The sequence below is a fragment of the Solanum pennellii genome, chromosome 2, assembly GCF_001406875.1.
Source record: "Solanum pennellii chromosome 2, SPENNV200".
NCBI lineage: Eukaryota > Viridiplantae > Streptophyta > Magnoliopsida > Solanales > Solanaceae > Solanum > Solanum pennellii.
Window position 1 is genome coordinate 55,101,856 of NC_028638.1, and position 7,158 is coordinate 55,109,013.

The following is a 7,158-nucleotide window of genomic DNA, read 5'->3' on the forward strand; positions in this document are numbered from 1 at the left end:
CCGGAAGTTAAGTTCTGATATTTCCCCTTCATCATGAACTTCCCTCATGATCTTCATATGTTTGAGGTCTCATTTTAGTAGTAGATATATTAATCATATATTATTCTATTGACCAAGTTTACAGGGTTCAAAAGCGCATATGGGTGTACCATGCGTCTTGGATCAAGAAGAACGTATTTTCAACTCAAAGATTCTAAATCTGCAAAACTATAAGTACTTCCTTTCCTCCAACCTCACTGCATTGGCTGTATTATGATCTGTAGCCATTTTGGAGGACTTCTCCTAGTGATATTACCAAGTGCCTAAACTATATTGTTTTTCAGATGTCGCAACCGGAGCTTTGTTGATGAGAGGCACCGTCATAGATATGAGGTTCAGCACTTTTTTTTAAAAAAAATTGGAATTGTGATGTAACTATTGCATATCTAGGTGGACAAGTTTAATAATTATATGTGGACCATAAGATGTGATGTCTTTAGTAAGGGATGCATGCCAAAATCTTATCCTGTGCTATGTAGGTGAATCTTGATATGGTGCAGAAATTTGAAGATGCTGGTCTTCTTTCCCTGGCAAAGATGAAAGTGATCGGTGCATGGAGGTGAGCCTTTCATATAATTGAAATTATGAAGTCATGATAGATATTCGTAGTGTTGTTGTTGATTTTATTATAATTATGAAGCCATTGAATGGGAAGATGTGGAGTTTTTCTTGTTGAAGGCCCCACTCACACTACACTAAAAAAAACAAGTAGTTTAATTATAAGAAATTGTGATTTGTAGTATTTTGACACTCGATGGGACAGGCTTTCCTGTACATCCTCAGTGGTCATTTTCTTTTACATGGTTTTGACCTTTTGATTTTGATTGTTCCTTAAAACTTGAAAACTGTGTCAAGTAAGAGAATGGGGAAGTATATGTTTTCTGATTTTGTTAATGCTTTGAGGATCAACAGAGGTGGGCTGCTGAGAAATATGTCAAGTCGTTCTTTAATGCAATTTTAATCGCTTAGAGTAGTTACACAAAAGGCAGTGATCGGTGAGGCTTTTCAATGAATCCTTATGTTCCTTGGTTTGCTACTTCTGATTATGATGATATATGCTTGTTATTCTTATAAGTAGAGTACTCCTAGTTTGAACTTAACCCAGTTTCTATCAGGTAATGTTGCAATAGGAATTGGGACCTGCTACGTTAAGGTGTATGACAATGGTAAGTGTTAGTTTCTTTGACATTGTTCTAATGCATTTGATGTACTGAAAGTCTGCTCATTAGATTACTTAATCATCTGTAGCTGTACCTTCTTTTGAAGGATCATCTAAGTTGTACTTTCTTTTGAAGGATCTCGTGTTTCATGAGATGAACGGGTGCTGATGGAAAAAACTAGGTGATCTTTTTGCAAAATGTTGAACTGACATCATCTTTTCTATTGTATTGATACTGCTGTACATAATTTCTTTTGCGTGACAACTATGATGTTCATAATTGAATGATTGTTGTAGTCTATAGGATTGCATATATTACTCAACTAATAGGCTGTTTGATAGTTTGTGTTCATTAGTATTCTTTCACAGATGTTTTATTTATTGTTTGCGGTTTTATTTGTAATTGGGCAAACTTGTATGGCTGTACACCACAAAATATTGATGCTTACACTTTGGTTTTACTTTATTGTATGGCGTTCATGAACATTGTTTCCTGGTTCTTCGTTTGCAATAAAATACTTTCTATACCTGTATGGCCTCCCCAAAAGAAAAAGGGGGGACAGGGGATGAAATATAATTTTTGTTGACCACTTCTGTATGTAGAGAGATGTTTTGATTACTTATTCTAGCTGAAGTTGAGCTGGAACATACATATTCGTTCGTATTTATTATTTTCCCAGCTTATGGAAACAACATATAGGCCCGTTTCTTTCATCTTCTATCATAGTTTCTTTTTGCCTGGCCATTTTAATTAACTATTGTTTCATATGCTTCCTTCACACCAGCGACATCAAAATTCTGCCATTCAGATGTTATGCATGCTTTCCCAGCAAGTTTTGGCTTTAAAAGAGAGGCTTTGAGCTTTATTTCTGACCTTTTTTTGTTGGAAATTGTTACTAAAACCCATGGGATTCCAAATGGATATCGAAAGGTTTTAAAGGTAAAGTTCTTCTGAGATTTAGTTGGTAGATCCATTAGGATAGGTATAAAACTACTAATCTGATCTTTGTTTTTCCATTGTTTACCGTATGACAAGTGTTTGTACCTTGGAATCAATTATTGTAGATAAGAAACTCTCGAGAATTATTTGATACCATGAGCTGTGCACTCCTCTAGGGTGGATGGGGACTCACATAAATGGATTGATGCTTGAAATCGAGGTAAAACAGATAAGTCTTACAAGGAAGAAGAAGTCATACAACTCTTCCATTTTACCATGGCAAGAAGTTCTTTGCCACGAGTGAGTATTCAAGAAAGGCAGCAGGAAATAATAATATTAAGACAGTTCATGATGTGTTACTCATGCCAGGTAATTAGTCTTTTGTGCTTGTTTGTTTAATGATCAATGATGACAGGAAGTGTGTGCAACTAATTAATGTTCTTTTCGATCATGCAGAAACTAGAACTGTAAGGAGACTGCATCATTCTACAGAAGCTATCTGGCTGGAGCTTCCACGACAGTCATGAGTCATCCCATCAATGTGATTAATCTTCAACCCATGACAGTGTATTTTCTGATGGAAGGTAATGTTATCAAATTTCTTGGGAGGGTTAGGTCTCTTTCTGATATTAATTACTCACACGACCTGATGTTTCTCCCTTCAGGCCAAGTGTGAAAATGGAACTTGTCAACATCTGAAATAGCAATTACAAGCTCAAGGGGAGTGCTCAAGTACGCGCAATGGGGAGTCAAAAGAAGTAGATCATTCTTGCCTTTTGTTCCTGACCTGAATAGGTTCTGAATTTTTTAGTGCATGTTTCAGTCATACAGCTCTTCCATTTTACCATGGCAAGAAGAAGTTTCTTAGATTCTGGGACAAAATGCAGGGACTTCTGTCCAGTGATTACAGTTGAGTTGAGTACTTTAACTATATCTCAGATAATTGTGCGACTTCTATTCTATTTTGTTAAGATGATGGATTTTACCTTTTCTATGAGATGCAGACCGGTACTGGAACAGAGGATCTTAAGAATCAGGATACTGTACTCAATGTCACTTCTGGCGTCTTGCAATTTGTTGGTGGTTCATTGGTTCCTGATACCATTGATGAAAACTGCCTGAAGGGTGCCAAAGTTCTCCAACAGGTTGATAAGAAGTTATTCTGATTGTGGCGAACGCAACACTTGCTATAATTGACCAGGTCTATTCTGACATTTGCATAATCCTTTATGTCTATTCTTGGTTTCTCATGAATTTCCTTATAATGCATTTACTTCAAATGATTGTTTCTCTTGGGGGTCGTTTGGCTGGACTTATTTAGCAAATATAAATCTTGACATAACTTCCGCATAAATAGTATACCATTTGTTGGCCGTGTATGAAAAAGTAATATCCGCTTAACCAATTAGTTCAGTTAGAAATAAGGTCGACATAACTATTGCAGCATTTGATCTGTCGTATTTAACTGTCATTATTAACATCCTCATGACTAATGGAAAATCTATGTATTATTTTATGCGAATTGAATATGGAATAATAACTCATTTGTCAATAATGCATTGAACTTAGTTACTCGGACTCTTCAAAAATGTCGACGGGTGTGTCGGATCCTCCAAAAATAGTTTAAGTGTATTTTTGAAGTTTCTGACACAGGTGCGGCAATATTTGTGGAGAATCCGAGCAACTTAGGCATGGAATGAAAATTAACAGGAAAAAAAATCCCTTTGATGTAGATAGTCCCTGCATGACATTACTCATTTATTATTTACCACGTAATAATCCCTAGATTACTATTTACGATTTAACAGTTTTTACATTATTATAACTGAATAACTAATACTTTAACCAAATAATGTCTTACTCTCTTGTATTTCAATTTTGTGATATTACTAAAGAAAAGAAGAGTGATATATAGGGTGCTTTATGTTTTCCTAAATCCCAAAATATGATTGGTTTACATTACTTTTCTGGTTTCTAATTCTAATAACGTACTAGGAAGTTCCTACAATTGTGACCAAAAAGAAAACTTCATTTGTTCAGATTGAAGTGATCTTTACAAAAATGTATGTATAAAGATAAAACGGCCAGACAATGTTGGAAGTTGATATGTATGTCTGTTTTGTTTAAATTCAAGAGTTTTTGGAAGTTTCCAAGCGTAGATGCTGTTTGCTTTTTAAAAGCTAGCAGTTACTATTCTTTTTATTTGGAGCTTAAAAGGATCTAGTTTCTTTCTAGAAAAATAAACATAAACAGTCTTACCTTTCTTAGTTTATTGATAAATATTAGTGTTTTGTAGTGATGAATACTGAGGTTCAAGAAATAATAGTGTTCCTTCCGTGTTTATCCCGTAATTAAATCACTATATTGTATTCATGATCATTATAAAATGAATCTACCTTCCTTCACTGAATTTATTTATTATGTTATCGTTTAAGTTGGTTGACATAGCATGTCCTCTTCGGGTTGAATGTAATGGATGATTTGTACATGTATGTAGAAATCCTATTGAGACTCAAAAGCCCCTCTGTTTAGTATGTAATTTTCTTAATTTGCTTTGACAGAATTTCTGCTTTATAACTCTATTTGATGATCTTCTGTATGTTTCTTCTGTAGTTGATCATGATATTTGGTAAATAAAAGGATCATGTATCCAACAGTTTGTTAGACAATTAAGTTGAGTATGGTGATCGACATATGAACTCTACACATGGTTAATTCCTGAGACACAGTCATTTTCTTTTACATGATCCAATCTCAATGATAATCAATTGAGCTCTTAATTTAAGATTAGTAATTGTATGAAGCAATTAAAGTTATGGAGGTTTAAGTTTTATGTTTGTGTGTTTCTTGCACAAAAGGCAGTGACCGGTGAGCTCTTCGATGAATTCTTTATGTTCCTTTGTTAACTTCTTTTGATGATGGGGGCATATGCTTTATATGAAAATTGATACGATTGTTCTTTTCTTTAGGATGATGCTCAATCTAGTATCATGATTTTTTTCTCAGAACAATATTCTTATATCTTAACTCTTATTCCTTTTTCCATGAGATTTTACTTACTTATAGGACTGTTCTTCTTATGTTTGTTATTCTAAAAGCTGTGTACTCCTACTTTGAACTTAGATCCCACTTTCCACCTGATATCTGTTGCTATTGGCATTGGGACCTGCTATTGTACCTGTTTCTTTCATCTCCTGTTTTTGCTTCTTTTTTGTCTGGCCATTTTAACTATGGTTTCGTATGCTTGCTTTAGATCAGCTACATCAAAATACAGCCATTAAGATGAATTGCATCCTTTCCCAGCAAGTTTTGCCTTTGAGGAGAGGCTATCAGCTCTATTTCTGATGTTTCTTTGTTGGAAATAGTTACTAAAACTCGGCAAGCCAAATGGATATCGTAAGTTTTTCAGGTAAAGTTCAGTTCTTTTGAGATTTAGTTCGTAGCATCCATTAGGATAGGTGTAAAACTACTAACTTGGTCTTTCTTCTGCCATTGTTTACAGGATGGCAAGTGTTTGTACCTTGGAATTAATGATTATGTACAAAATGTTGGTACAACAGGTAATTCTGTATAAGCAGCCTACCTGATACAAGAGTTGACTACTGGTTGCTAATAAGGTAATTTCTTTGGGATTTTCTCTTCGTGATGTATTTTGCAGCCAACCTGGTTGAAGGAAGGAAATGCAGTCCAAATACTTTCTCATAGTTCAAACAAATAAAATATATTGTTTTACATGCTCTTTATACTTTTAAAGCTATACTTTGTCATGGTTGATCTTTTGGTTTGCATATATAATCTTGGAACCCCGAAGAGGGTCTTGCATTTTCTGTAGGAATCTAGCCGAAGAACCACCCTTGTGCATCGCAGCGTATCCTTCAAAATTGTTGATATTGGAAGTTCCGGCTTTGTTGTACCAGCTAACCTAAGGACTGGTTTCTTAGATTTTGTAAGTCTGTGTTCAGTGAGGATGACCTACTTTGCACACGTGCTTCTCCTGCTCTGTTGCGCTATTGTCCAGTGGATTTGGCATTCCTCTGAGTTAAATGAAATAATTGAATACAAGCAATGGTTAATTCAAGCTCTCAAAATACATCTCATGTCCTGATGTTTAGATAGTGAAGGTATACTGGCCAAATTGATAGATAAAGAGATGTGATAAGTCATCTTTTCTACACTTCGTTTTTCCTAACAACCACGGTTTAATTTGCAGGTCCTGTTTATGTGTATAATAGGAAATACTCCCTCCGTCCCAATTTATGGGAGGGTGTTTGACTGGCATGGAGTTTAAGAATGAAAAGGAAGACTTTTGAAGCTCCTGTTTGATTTCTTTGGGGTTTGGGTAATGGATGTGAGTCTTTGGTTTTATTTTTGTTGAATTGAGTTTGTGTTGGGTTTTTCTTTGTGAGAATTGGTTGGGTTTTCTGAAAAATTATATTTCAAAACACCTAATCATTTTCATGAAACTTTATTGTTGGTGAAATTTATTGGTTAAAACTGTCTAAACATCATTATTTATTAAAAAGAACCCCCTAACAGGTATAAGGCCCTTGCGTCTCATCTGTTCCCGGTGAACAAAATACTCTCTCCCATTGATTATGGGAGAACAATGCAAAACATAACCTTGTTTCTAGCTTCTTTTGGTTGCAACACCAAACAGATCAATGTTAACTAGGACATGTCATACATATTTGTTTTACTGACTGGTGTTGTATTTCTCATTACAATGTGTTTGCTGCTTCCAAAACTGACAAGTCTTCCTGTTTGAACTTAGACTCCAGGTTTTTGCTTACCCAATCGTTTCTGCTTCCCTTAAATGGATTTTGCAGTCTTTTCGTTCAAATTTGCATCAATTTTCATATATTAGATATTTGCTACATACATCAATCTTCTGGGAGCCTTGGTATCTTTAAGAGATAGTGACATTCAACTGTATTTTGATTTTTGAGTGGGATCAGATTAAAGGAGTGGCTCATATTCTCAGGAGTTGCAAAATTGTAGGTCAATTTGGGCCATCCATTCT

General features: G+C 35.1%; 1 pseudogene; it reads left to right on the forward strand.

Annotated features, from left to right (window-relative positions):
- The window catches only part of LOC107009714, a 48,051-nt pseudogene extending 41,433 nt beyond the window's left edge, over window positions 1-6,618 (forward strand).
- The last annotated feature ends 540 nt before the right edge of the window (window positions 6,619-7,158 follow it).